We start from the raw sequence: 11,752 nt of genomic DNA, 5'->3' as shown, positions 1-11,752 counted from the left end.
CTCTCGCCTGTGTATGAGTGCCACGAACCAAGCAGGCAAAAGAGAATGTTGGGCTTGTCGCTCAACCTGAATGACTCGCCACCATTTTATTTGTTTCTAACCCAACATATGCGTACGTGTATGAGGCCCTTGAGGCCGATGAAGGTCTAGAAGAGAACAGATTTACTGCACGGTCATCCGGTATTCTTGCGACGTGACCGACCCATCGTACTCTCCCATCTTTCGACAAATGTACTTTGAGAACCATTCTAAGTAGTGCCTGCAGTGAATGGTTCAGACGCGTACGCCATTCTTCGCTTTCCGTTTGCGATCCACCTCCTCCTAATGAAAATCTAGTCGCAATAAAGCACAACAATCAAAACACTCAGATAAACGTGGTGGGAAAGTGGCATTGATGATATTAAATTATTAAGAAATTTTTCGGGAGAGATTTTCGAATCTCTTCAGAATCCTCAATCAGCAGATTCATTTTTGATGAAGTAGCAAGGTATGATGACGAAGTTTCTGAAGTAACAGGAAATATGAGCCGAACTTTTTGTTTTTGAAGGTTTATCATTCTAATAATGGGTTTTAAGAAAACGACAATTATTCAAAAGAAAAGGCGGTTGACTGTGACCAGTGTTGCAAAGCCCGCACTTGTGTGGGCTAATTTTCTCACACACGCGACTCGTTTTAATGAACACACCGGCATAAGCATTCCTTTCGGACTCTTGCTCTTGGTTATTCATGCACTGTAACGACTTTTGCGAGTGTGCATTTAACTAACAGCCACGGTCGTCGCTCTCGCAGGTTATTGCAGCCTGAGCAACTGTTACCGATCACTCGCGAGGACTCGCACTCCCATCCGCGTGTAGAATCGAGGGCGTAAGATGAAGTAATACAAAATCTGTATCCCAGTGTGCCGCTAGCCCTCACGGACGGGTGGCTGCTCACGAGTTGTGTGCCTCGTGAGTGGTTATGCAAAGAGACGCTACGAGACTGTGGGTTTGCGAGTGTGTAGGTAGTAGAATGTCTGCATACAGCAAGGCCGGTTGTTTTTCGTTTGTTCTGGGGGCGCTATTTTGAGAATTTGCGTGGAGCGACAAATTGGCTAGCGCCGGCCCTGTCTCTGCCTCATTATAGTATCAGTATCGGTATCTTCGGTATCCTTCTTGCAAAACTTGTAAGTGGCTTCATTCTTATCTAACACAGTAGGCTAAGCGAGAAGATTAGATTCGAGTGTTCTGACCTATTCTGCAACATTTCTGGTGCAGGGTAGCAACTTCGGGCCACTACTCATCTCTCTGTTTATAAATATTTCACCTACTACTTGGCTGACGGTCATTCCGTATCGATAATTAAAGATTGGTGTTCGATCAATGTGGCCTCCCAGTTGGCCTCGAGGTATGATGTTGGCCTAATACGCCAGTCATCGTATGTTCGAATCTCGACTGGGTGAGGCTGTTAAAGTCAATAGGATCGTAGCAACTGGCCCTGCAATTGTTTTGTACTCTAACAGTTGGCTGCGAAGTCTGTCGTATAAAACAGAAGGTCAAGTTTCGATAACGGAATGCATCACCTAGGCTTTGCTTTTGTTTTGTTCGATCAACGTGCTTGCTGCCAATTTTTCGTAGTGTTTCGTCATTTCTTTGCATCGAAAGAACAAACCGATCACTTTCAACATCAACACACTCATATTGTAGTGCCTTCGTAATATTCGTGATTGTGGTGTCGTTATTTTGTTCAGAGTTAAAAGATAACTCGGATCCATCTTTAAGATCGCCAAGAAGCAACCCTTACTATCGTCAGTGACTGTTCTATGCACTGGTAGTGTCTATACTGAAATTCGATACCGTGGTCTGCTATCCTTGATCCATATCCAGCTACAGCGGTGACGATATCCCGAAAATCTACCACTATATAATGAACATCGTTGCTTGCTTGATTTGGAAATTCTGGAAATGCGGCGTGCCAACGCTCAAGCAGTGTTCGTGGCAAGAATCAGCATTAGGCAAGTAAAATTATATGCCCTCGAGCGTCAACAAATTCGGCAAAGCTGGAAATTACGGACTCTACGATCCTATTCCATTCGGGGTTCCTTCTATCGCTGGTCCGGGCGGGGTTATTGAAGTGAACCGATACGCCAAATGTACGATGGGAATGTCTCCACGCAGTGCCTGTAGCTCCTGACTGCTTCATATCTGCCACTCTCCGCTTTTAATTTGTACTCCATACGGTCCACAGTAAGGCACCACAGTAGTGCGGAATAGAAAAAACGCAATCATTAGCATTTGCGTGAAAAACGTGTAATTTAGGAAGGTCAATGTCTTTGAAGGAGTTTATTAATGAAATACAGCGCATGTTTTTGCACTATCAGACCGTGAATTCACCTATTAGGGTGATACAAACTTTCGTTTTTTTTAAATGCCTTCAAAAAAAAATTTTTTTTTCACAAAACTAGTAGAACAACTAAAATGAGCGACTTTGCTGAATATAGAACTACCTATATTTTACTGGTTTCGAAATATAATGGTTCGTTTAAAAAGAGTATTTAAAAATTAATTCTGCTCAAAAACTTTGCAACTGATTTTTTAGTGCTTTTAAATGTTCTACAACGTTATTCAGTATGTTGAAAAACACATTTTCTGTGAAGACTGTTTATCGCTAGGATACATATTTAATGAGTTATGAAATATTATTTAATATTTATATTTTAGAAATGTACCGAAATGATGCCGAATACTGTTTTCTCTTACAATAACTCATATTGCGCAGAAAGCGCACAACCATTAACCAGACCTAGTCTATTCTTCACACACTGGAGACCACAGACTATTTGCTTCGTATGCCAAAGAGAATTCGGCCAGGCAATTAAATCTGTGACCTTGAAAGCCTGCATTCTATGCTACTCCGCCAGAGAAAGAAAGACGAATCCAAAATTGACGCTCGTCGGGCTTCTTGCTTTTTGGAGAAGGTAACATTCGACAGAGGGAGAGAGAGAGAGAGGGAGAGAGAGGGAGAGAGGGAGAGAGGGAGAGAGGGAGAGAGGGAGAGAGGGAGAGAGAGTGAGAGAGGGAGAAGGAGAGGGGAGAGAGGGAGAGAGAGGGAGAGAGAGAGAGGAGGAGAGAGAGAGAGAGAGAGAGAGAGAGAGAGAGAGAGAGAGAGAGAGAGAGAGAGAGAGAGAGAGAGAGAGAGAGAGAGAGAGAGAGAGAGAGAGAGAGAGAGAGAGAGAGAGAGCAAAACAATTGCGATTGGGCTTTGGAGTTAAACACTGAGAATTGCGATTATTTTTGGTGCAATTACCTGGTCTTAGCCGACTGTCATTTTTATGCGGAAGCGTCAGTCGAGACCGGCCGTGTATGAGCAGTAGGCAATCACCTAGAAGGAGCGGCTGAAGGTTCTGTTGAAAACCGTCTTTCCGTCGAAGCGCGACGTCGTGGTCATAATACATGACTAGCTCTACTTGACGCCAGACGGCAACAACTGGCAAGGGATCAGGTACTTTACATCCCCCTGCAAGGCGGTAAACGATGACGCTAAATATATCTCCCATACAAAGTTCCGGGGTAGAGCTGGTAGTACGAACAAAGCATCGAGCGTAGTTGCTTGACTGTTTTCGTCTCTCAATTTTTTCTGTACAGGTAAACGTTGGGTTCAAGGGAAATTTGTTCCATAAAATTATCTTTAAGGTGGGACAAACAACTCCTGAATGTGACTTTTCCTCGACAGTCCTTAGAGGCGGCACTGTTGTTGTGTTCAGAAAGCCGATTTCTCGATTAAGCTCTTGAAGATCAGATTTTGAGGCGGTATGATCTTCCATGGGCATTCCTTGATTAAGTTCCGCTTCACTGTTTTCACCTGCCGATCATCTCGCGCTCGTTACTGACCTAACGTCTAATGACAAGGCCTGTGTAGTATAATTTCTCCATCTAATTCTGTCAATGGCAGCTGGTCTCAGGTTAAGCGGGCACCTGGGGCTCACCAAATCTCGCTCCTCCTGTTCTTGCCCCCCTCACTTGGTTCGAAAACTCCGAGTGCTCATAGGAGGGCTTCTAGCACATTTCGTGCCCGTAGAGGACAACCGGTCTAATTAGCGTTTTGTGAGGTGGTCACCTTGTACGGGGACTCAGATTGTTCGACCGGAGGTGTTTGTGGAGTCCGTAGTAGACCGAATTTCCGCTGATAATACGCCTTCTAATCTCACGGCTGGTATTGTTGTCATTGTTGCCAGTGAGCCATGGTTTACGAACTCAACGATTACCTCAAACTTATTCCCGTCGATTACTTTGGTACTGCCCCAAGCGGGCCCTGTCGCGCTCGGTCCGGCCCGCCAGCATATACTTCGTTTTAGTTATCTTCAATCCAATCTTCTCTGCTTCGCGTTTTTATGTGTACTGATCTTCCACCGTCTCAAATGTCGACCTCTAATGTTGGCCGATGACGTGGATGTTGTCGGCAGAACATTTGTCAACCAACATTTGAAAAGCGCCAATAAGCCAAACGTCAAACAGACGAGCGAGAGTTATTTTTTGCTGGACCAGCATAGGAAAATGAACTCTCACGTCATCGGTAAAATAGATAAATTGACTGGATTTATTGAAAATCGGACCCCACATTTCGGTCTTGTTTTATAGCACCCTCATACGCAATGTTGAATAGCAGGCAGAAAAGACCCATCTCCTTGTCGAAGTCCACTGCGGGATTCGAATGAGTCCGACAATTCATCCGGGATTCTCACACAGCACTGGATCCCATCCATAGCAGCTATGATAAGTGTAGTAAGTTTATCTGGAAAGCCGTTTTTTCCAGAACTTCCTATAATTCTTGACGGTTTACACTACCATATGCGGCTTTGAAATTAATGAACAGGTGATGCGTGGGGAATGGGAATTCGCGGCACTTTTGGAGGATCTGTCGCAGAAAGAAGTTTTGGTCCGCTGCTGTGGACCATCCCTCCATGAAGCCGGCCTGATAACTTCCCACTAATCTATTGGTTATTGGCGACAACCAATGGAAGATGACTTTGGAAATCACTTTGTAGACGATATTCAGGATGGTGATCGCTCGGTAGTTCTCACAATTCAGCTTATCGTTTTTCTTGTAGATACAGCAAATAACCCTGTCTTTCCAATTCTCCGGTAGTCGTTCCGTATCCCAAATCTTGGCAATCAGTTGATGCAGACAGCCGTCCAACTTGTCCGGTTCCATTTTAATAAGTTCCGCTCCAAGGCCTTATCTAACCGCTTTGTTGTTATTCAGTCGCTGGATGGCTACTTTAATTCCCTTTATCGATGGGGGTGGCACATCTTCGTTACTTGCTACACCAATGTGGTCACTTCTTACACTACCATGGTCTTTCGCCTGTACGCCATTCAGGTGTTAACCGTAGTGCTGCTTCCACCTTTCGATCACGGCACGGTCGTCAGTCAAGATACCTCCATCTTCATCTCTACACTACATTACGACCAGCAGCACAAAGCCCTTGCGAGATTCGTTGAGTCCGTGTTGACTTCCGAGTGTCGTCGTGAAAGCGGTACAGCTGCTCGAGGTTTTCGCACTCCTTCTCTTAGTAGCTTCTCCTGGTAGAGTCGGGTTTGCTGTCCCTGTTTTAGGTTGTTTCACTCCACATTCTGACGGGTGGCTCTACGCAGCATTTTGCCCGTGCTGCGTTTTTCTCAGCTAATATCTACTGGCGCTGTTCGTCAAACTTTTCGTTACGTCGATTCGGTGATACGCGGCTTAGGACGCTGTTAATGGCTGTTTTCACGACATTCCAACAGTCCTCAAGAGGAGCTTCATCCGGCTCAGCATCTTCCGGCAGTACGGTTTCAAGAGATAACGCGTAGTTTTCGGCGACATCCGGTTGCTTCAGCCGCGTTGGATTTATACCGTGGGGGTGCCGGTTTCGTATGTTGTTCATAATAGATACTATTTGACGTATTCCTACCATCACTAGGAAGTGATCCAAATCAATGTTAGCGCCCGGATAGGCTCTAACGTCGATAATGTCTGAAAAGTGCCGACCAACTATCAGAACGTGGTTGATTTGTGATTCCGTCTGGTTGGGTAAACTACAGGTGTACCGATGGTAGAAGTTATGCTGGCAGAAGGTATTACGTATAGTAATGTTTTCGGAGGCGACGAAGTCGAAAAGTCTTAGGGCGATTTCGTTCGGTTCCGGGTGTGCGCTGAACCGTCCAATCACCGGATAAAATTCCTCCTCCTGATCAACGTGGGCATTACAGCCCCGATACAGCGCAAGGCATTGATGGTACGCATTACCCAGCCGTTTACCATCCAAAAACATATGGAACGCTTCATGATTTTGCATGTCATCCTAATGCAGGGCCCAAGCTAATCTTCTCTGTATCGTTCCAATTTTAGTATATGTCCAGCCGAAGCTAGGACGGAAATTAGCAGCTAAAGTTAAAATGACCTATAATTGTGTGTGACCCTTGATTGTGGACTGACTGTATTCTAATTTGGACAAGGAAATCCTTAGTCGTTGATTTTTGTCGTTATTTTTGCCACAATATATCTACACGTTAAGGGGAAATGAGTAATTATTAACTTTTCGTCGGAAAGACCACTTTCGGAAGCAGTTTTTGAGCCCAAAACAGGGTTTCGGTTTTTAAAAATGTATTCACTGCGTTCTTCTTGCTAATCTGAACACAGAAAATATATTTTCACGAACAGAATTTTTGTTTCAAGCCAAAAACTGTTTTTGAAATTTACAGCATCAATATCCACTCATTTCTCTTTAACATTATTTAAATTCATTAGCCTATTTTTTCAGTGTGATCACATCACTTTTTCCAATTGAGAAGCACGAAAAACCTTAACCAAGTAGAATACTCGATTTTGCTAAAAATGAACGCGCCATGAGAAGGCAAAGTGAATGCGTGCTGGGAGAAGAGTTTGCGTATGCGTCAATGTCAACGAGAACACAGCAGAGATGAAGACATTCGGTGCTCCTCTGGCGCTCCGGCTGCTTATTCGGCACAAAGCGGCGATAATTGTGCCGTTGCGTTTGACGACGGGTCGGAGTCACACGGTGGCATGCTCGTGAATCTAAACATTTAATTAGCCGAGATTTGCCTGTGAAGCAAGTCGCGGAATCTCTTGGAATTGAAATGATGCTGAACTTCATCCCATAGTGTAAATTTCTGTCTTGAAACAAACCGGTTAATTCGCAGGAGAAATAAGTGAGAGAAAAGTTTCCCATTCTTTAAAAATGCAGTTTATCAGTTTTCTTTATGCATTTGTCAGTAGAAAAGCGGTTTGTCAGTAATAAAGTGCAAAAGGTAATTGTTTTTTTTTAAATATTATGCCATTATGCCATTCAACTGCCGATTGCAAAAGAAATAATTGGAAACTATACCCTAAAGCAATAAAATAGATAAGTTGGCTATCAAGCTTTCAAGATTAGTTGTCTAAATGACAAAAAAAAAAAAAACTCCAGACAATCCCGCTCGCCAGCTAAACATAAAACTTCATTACAGTCCACTTTACGCCACTCTGCAACTATCTGAGATCTCTCAACCACCCACCGACCTAGTTTACTTGGTAATTACAATTTTCTGTATCACAACGCTGACTGGCTGGCACATTCCTCGCTGTACTATTCCACCCCGTCGACTTTTGGTCCACGAAGACCCGACCGAAGCACAGCTTAGTCAGTCAATAGATCACTTTTTTTTCCTCACCACCTGTGTTCTATTCTTGCGCACTAGCACTGATCCACTTCGTCCGCCAACTTCACGCGGCTCTGCCGGATGTTGCAACCAGTAAAGACCCGCACCGCAAGCACCTTTAATATAATTTATGATTTAATATTTCGCCGGGCCGACCGACCGATTGGGGCTATGTCGCACCAGACTCCTCCTACACTTGCACTTGCATTATTGCACGGTCGTCGGCACAGACGCTGCGCTACGGGGTTCGTTCTATCGGCGGCGACCGATCGCTGGGAGCAGCCCCCAGGGTCGCAGAGCAGCAGCCTCTCAGAAGCCGGTCACGAGACCTATTGCGCTACTTTTGCTTCTAGCATTATTTTCTATATTTTATGTATTCTTTTTCTTGTGCACATGCAACGCCACGTCGGTCGTCGGTTGCGTCGTCGCTGCAACCGATTATGCTTTTCACCTCCGGACTGCGTGCAGTTGGCGAGGGCCGAATTTACATGTGGTTGCCTCAAACTAAAAATGCGCTTGCTTCTAAAAACAACAACGGCCGGTGGCGCGGCGGCCTTCTGCCGACTGGCACATATTGCCACATTTATGAGATTTAGAGTCGAGAGTAATTAAACTGGCAACGGGGTAGGTAATTGCACTTTTTTTTAACTTATTGTCGTAGCGCACAGTGGATATATAATGGATAAATTAGTTAAATGACACACAAGTTCAAATTGAATGTAATGCTAATTAAATTAATGTGTCAAAATGATTGATGTAATTTATTTCCAAACATAAAAGTGCATTTTTATTCGAAACAAGGGCAAACATTCATATGAGCAGCTTTAAGCAATTCGATTGCGTTTTTGAGTCGATTAACAAGATCAAATCTTGTATGCTTTTTATTCCACAAACTCAGTATTTATAGTGATACAACTAAGAAAGTGAATCATCTTGATTTAAGATTGATTTTTGAAAAGGGCAGAAATGTGAGGGAAGTTATGTTCGTAAATTCTTTTCTTTAAAATTATATCCAAGGAAGAGTTGTAGAAAATTGATTTCAAAACACGAAAAAAGTTTTTTGAAAATTAAAAAAAATCAATCAAGATATCAAAAATGCACTTGTTTCGTTTTTTTGAATTTTTCTTGTTTTTGGAAAAAGTACAAGTAATTTGCTGTTATCAAAAAGCTATTGTGAGATGAAATAACTTTGATGAACGGATTTCGTAGAAAAACGACTTATGAGTTTTTTTAAACTAGAGATTTTAGACTAGGGTAACCAACGTATTTTGGACCCCATCAACAGCTGTACATAATTTGGACACTTTCATTTGATTTTGCTGTAAGTGTCCAAATTATATACAGTTGCTGAAGGGGTCCAAAATACTTTGGTTACCCTATGAATTTAGAATTTAAACTATGAAATTTAATACAAATAACAATTCTTTATGCGATTTATAACAAAAATGCTTCTAACAAATATTTTTCAAAATGTAGTCATTTTCAAGATTTTGGATGAAAAAATTTAAATTTATTTTATTTTTTATTTCATTACGTTATTCATATGTTATTTGAGTTGCTCCACCTTGTCTACAAGACTTATTCATTTTTACCACTGAGTAAGAAAGGAAAAGAGACTAAATTAAAATATATTTTTGAGATCGCCAGGTTGAATTGTTATAAGAAAGAAACTATCCAACCCAAGTAACAATTCCAAGTTTTATTACGTTTGTATAGTGGTTTTCATGACCAATTTCATAAAACCGATAATAAAACTATGAGATCCACCAGAACTTTCTGATGACCGTTATAAAACTGCTTTCTGACCAAGTGGCCCACTCTTTAGAATGTTTTCATAACCGCTATAAGAATCAGGTTATAAGCTCAAGTAGTCGTATCACGCTTTGCTGAAAGCAGCAATAAAACCGATTAAGCTTTCGCTGCTTGACAACCATCGCCATAATTTTAAAAAACTTTTCGCTTATCGCTTTTCTGGCAAAAGCGAAATAAGTTTGCTAGCTTTGTCAACTCGAAAATATATCCGTGAGCAGAAAAGTTTAACATTTACTGACAGATCATTCTAAACGATTTGGTTTATAGCGATCAGAATAAAATATTCCAAAGAATATTTATTAAATTTTAAGCAATTTCGTTGGTTTGCGCATTTAATTTCATCGTGCATATTGATATGATAGATCGATAAAATCAGCGCGCCACTGAAATTGGCAATTTTCGAAAACTGGTTGTTTTCATAAATTAAAAATATTCAGTTAGTCAATCTCAATTTCTAGCAAAATCATTTTAGTTGCTTCCTCTGACAGGAAAACGGATTGATAAGAACTTGCTTTCTGCAAAACACTTTGCTTTGATGAATTTTGTTTGCGAGCTAAAACAAAATACTAGAATATTGCAATATGGCTTCGCATAAAAAAATGATTTTGGTGTTGAACTTTGGTATTCTTCATAATAGCTTCATAAAAAACTGTTTGGTCAGGGTGTTACCGTTTTAAGAGCTCTATAAAACTAACAGATTTATTGCGGTTTGACAACCCAAGTAACAATTTGGGTTTTATTACACTCTTATGATGGCATTTAAGACCAAAATTGGACATGAAAACCGCAATAAGAGTACAATAAAACTCACATTGTTGCTTGGGAAGTAACCGCAATAAGGTCAATTTTGATTTTTGCGCCATTTTGTATTGCTATGACACACTTATGATAGCTTTATCAGAGACGTAATGCAGCCAACAAGTTTTATCGTAGTAATATAAGCAACCGCAATCAGGGATGGTTCGATCACTTTGACTCAATTTTGATTCATTTGACACTACCGTCTTAGCCAAGCCAAACTACTAAATCGATAGGCGTGAAAATTTGCATGTAGGGGTTTTTGGGTCCGACGAAGGTTCTTATGATAGTTAGAGACCCCTACCCCATAAGAGGGGGGTTCCCATACAAATAAAACACAAATTTCTGCATAACTAAAGAACTAATCAAGCAATTGGAATCAAATTCGGCATGTGGGGGTTTTAGGAGGCAGAAATTTTTTCTATGGTAAATTAGGATCCCTCCCCCTTACAGAGGGGCTCCCATACAAATGAAATACAAATTTCCTCATCGAAAACTATTCAAACAAATGGAACCAAATTTGTCATGTGGGGGATTTTGGAGGCGTGAATTTATTTTATGATGGTTTGAGATCCTTGACCCCTCCAGTAGTAGAATAAGGACTCATAAAAATATAACAGAAATTTTGCGTTACTCAAAAACTAATCGAACTCGAGAAATTTTAGACTCTTCCATTAGTAAACAAGGCTTTTTCCAAATATTTTATAAAGTTTTTGTCCTTCCAGTTTTGGGCAGAGAATTTGTCAATCGAGCAGAAATAATGCATTTTTACCTAAAGTTTAAACGTGAAAACCAATCTATTCTTATTGTTTATTGTTTTCCTTGCAAGAACCGACGAAAAGAATGAAAAAAGTGGCGATTTTTACAAATTCTATTGTTTGAATTTCCATTTCTGTTTGGTATTAGAGTATAGAGTAGAATCCACAGAAAATTGATTTTATTAAAAAAAATTCGACTTGCACCCCACAAATTATTTTTTGCCCACCGATTTCTCAAGCCAATTTCAAAAACTTTAAAATTAGTTTGCAATGGCCTGATAAGACCACCAAAAACTATCTATAGTAACTCTAGATGATTCAGGGCGAGACGGCAGTAGGCCGCAAGTGTTGCCGGCCACTGCGGGGGGCAGCCCCCCTCTGTCAAGGTTTATTTGTTTTCCTAGGTCTACTAAGCTCTATTACTTTCCTTCAGTTGGGTCCGAATGAGTAACAGCGAGTAAGGAGAGGATCACCCCTGTGAAATGGTTCTTTCCACGAAAAATTTTTCCGTGAAATGGTACATTTCGCTTAAGATTTTTCGCGAAATGGTATTCGGCGAAAGGTTATACAATCCCAGCGAATATGGCTATCCGCTTTCTGGCTAAGCAATAGGGGAGTTGTTTTCTACTTTACTGTGAGGAAAAATTGCAAATTTGTATATGCTTTCATAGTTACGTAACTGCCAAAATGACTTATCTAAGGTTGAACTCC

At 41.3% G+C, this 11,752-nt stretch overlaps 1 non-coding gene across 1 annotated transcript; it reads right to left on the bottom strand.

Annotated features, from left to right (window-relative positions):
- Positions 1–6,280: 6,280 nt before the first annotated feature.
- Positions 6,281–6,387, bottom strand: LOC128744845 (U6 spliceosomal RNA). The gene has a single exon (XR_008412467.1). It is a non-coding gene; the product is annotated as a U6 spliceosomal RNA (small nuclear RNA).
- Positions 6,388–11,752: the final 5,365 nt, after the last annotated feature.

Source organism: Sabethes cyaneus, chromosome 3 (assembly GCF_943734655.1).
Source record: "Sabethes cyaneus chromosome 3, idSabCyanKW18_F2, whole genome shotgun sequence".
Taxonomy (NCBI): Eukaryota; Metazoa; Arthropoda; class Insecta; order Diptera; family Culicidae; genus Sabethes; species Sabethes cyaneus.
Note: the sequence above shows the minus strand (reverse complement) of the source record. Positions and strands in the feature narration are given on the sequence as shown.